The 2,527-nt window shown below is 54.9% G+C and overlaps 1 protein-coding gene across 1 annotated transcript in view; it reads right to left on the minus strand.

The window, feature by feature from the left end:
• LOC106806087 (transmembrane and TPR repeat-containing protein 3-like) overlaps positions 1-2,527 on the minus strand; it is a gene marked incomplete in the record, with an annotated part of 64,541 nt that overhangs the window by 12,191 nt on the left and 49,823 nt on the right.

The raw sequence follows: 2,527 nt of genomic DNA on the forward strand, positions 1-2,527 counted from the left end.
GAGAGAGAGAGAGAGAGAGAGAGAGAGAGAGAGAGAGAGAGAGAGAGAGAGCGAGAGCGAGAGAGAGAGCGAGAGAGAGAGCGAGAGAGAGAGCTTATGATAATTATGCACTATAGTGCGTCCACGGCAACATCTGCACACTACAGTGTGCACCGAAATTCCCACATCCTATTAGAGCATTTAGATGAGAAACTAGGAAAATGTTACAGTTAAAAGGCACACGAGAGCAACGCCCGCGCACGTCAATATATTTATATACACGCGTCGAGAATCAAATTGAATCGGCGCTGCGACTTCGCCAGCGAACAGATCGATGCGTAATGAATTTACATCTTAACGAATATTTCATCTATCAAATATTAAAATCTCAGATTGCGCGGAGATATGTACGTGATAATAAGCCTATCAAATAATAGCGAGTCGGCAGCGAGAGCGCGCATGGCGAGCTATATTGTCGAGGACTCGTACGCAAAATTAATATGCCATTACTGCAGTATAAACACGGCGGCTTTCGGATTACAATTATACATCGATCACGTAAAAGGCTTCGCCCTCGAGTGTTTCTTCAGCCCCCTTCAAATATTTACCCCCGTTTTTCATTAAAACGCTCGTCCTTTCCTGCGCGTGCCACGACTACAACTAGACGTGGCACTCTAGATTAACGACGACAAGCGGTGTGTGGGGGGAAGATGACTACAATCGCCGTCGACGCCGTGCGCCATAATCAGAGGCTGAGAGCACGCGCAGACTGAGACACGCAAGAATCACGATCAGAGGCTTGAGACACGCAGACTGAGACCAGACGCAAGCTTGAGACTACACGCATGCTTGAGATCACACGCAGGCTAGGCTGAGAACGCGAGAATCAGAGGCTGATACCTCACGCAGGCTTGAGACCACAGGCAGGCTTGAGACCACACGCAGGCTTGAGACCATACGCAGGCTTGAGACCGCACTAGTTGAGACACACGTCTCGCGCCGAGACGCCTGAGCGAAGAGCGCGGACACGGATTTTTTGGAGAGTGAGATCGTGCATGGGGCGCAACAGCCCCGCACCGAAAAATACGCGCTGCTCCGAGCTTTTTGAGCTTTTGAGCTTTCCCCGCCTCTGCTTGAGACCGCATCTATCGAAGCACACAACATCTCTCGCCCTAACGGGTAGACGAAGAGCGCAGACACGGGGCATGCGTGGGCAAATATATATATATATATATATATATATATATACACCGAAAAATAGGCAGCGAAAAATACGCGCTGCTCCGCGCACGGAGCCGTATAGCGTCCACGTTATCCTGATGATACGTCATTTCTCCGGATCGCACGCGATCTCTAACGATCGTAATCGGCGTGCCGAGTAAACGGGCGTCTCCATGTCGAACTCCGAAAAATCCAGACGCCGACGCCGACCGCGGTCAGGCGCCTCCCCCCTCCGTCGTCATGCCAGACGCCGACGTCGTCGCGCTGGAACAAACGCCGTAACGAGACCCGCGTGTCGCCGACCCCCGCACTGCGCACGAGAGCGCGCCGCCGACCGACCGACCGACCGAGCAACCGACCGAGCGATTTGCATTAGTGTTCGTTTGTTTAGCTGCGCGGTGGAGAACTCTGGCACTTGACTGCTGATCGAGAAAGCGCCGCGAGTCACAATCATGCACGAATAAATTTGAGAACGGGAAGAAAGAGAGAGAGCGAGAGAGAGAGAGAGAGAAGAAGGGGAAGGGGAGAGAGGGTGGCATTATGGAAAGCAGTGCTGGTTGGCGAATACGTAGGAGGGAGGGAGAAGGAGCAGGAGGAGATGGAGAAGGAGGAGGAGGAGCAGGAAGAGGAGGAGGAGGAGCAGCAGGAGGAGGAGAGGGAGCAGGGGGAGCGCAGGAGGGAGGGAGGGCGGAAGGAGGAGGAGGAGTTGGATAGGAGGAGAGAGCGAGGAGGTAGGAGACGGTGGCATTATGGGAAACGCAGTGCTGCTCGCGAAGACGGTAGCGAGGGCAGGAGGGAGGAGGAGCAGAGGAGGAGGAGAGGCAGAGCAGAAGAGGAGAGGAGGAGGAGCAGGGGCTAGGAGGAGAGGGAGAGAGGGAGGAGGAGCAAGCAGGAGGAGGCAGGAGGAGTGCAGAGAGAAGGGAGGAGGAGAAGCAGAGGGCAAGGAAGGGAGGAGGAGGAGAAGGAGCGCAAAGGAGAAGGAAGAGGAGAGAGGAAGAGAGGAGAGAAGGAGGAGCGGAGGAGGAGGAGGTAGAAGGAGCAAAAGGAGAAGGAGAAGAGAGAGGAAGCGGAGGAGGAGGAGGAGGAAAGGAGGTAGAGGAGGGAAGGAGAAAGAGGACGGCGGAGGAGGAGGAGGAGGAGGAGGAGGAGGAGGAGAGCAGGTTGACCCCGCATTATGGAAGAGCAGTGCTGCTCGGACGAGACGTAGAGGGAAGGGAAAAGGAAAGGAGGAGCAGGAGGAGGAAGCAGGCAGCAGGAAAGGAGGAGGAGGAGGAGCAGGAGCAGGGAAAGGAGGAGGAGGAAGAGGAGAAGGAGGAGGAGGAAGAGG

This window comes from Priapulus caudatus, unplaced genomic scaffold, assembly GCF_000485595.1.
Source record: "Priapulus caudatus unplaced genomic scaffold, Priapulus_caudatus-5.0.1 Scaffold141, whole genome shotgun sequence".
Taxonomy (NCBI): Eukaryota; Metazoa; Priapulida; class Priapulimorpha; order Priapulimorphida; family Priapulidae; genus Priapulus; species Priapulus caudatus.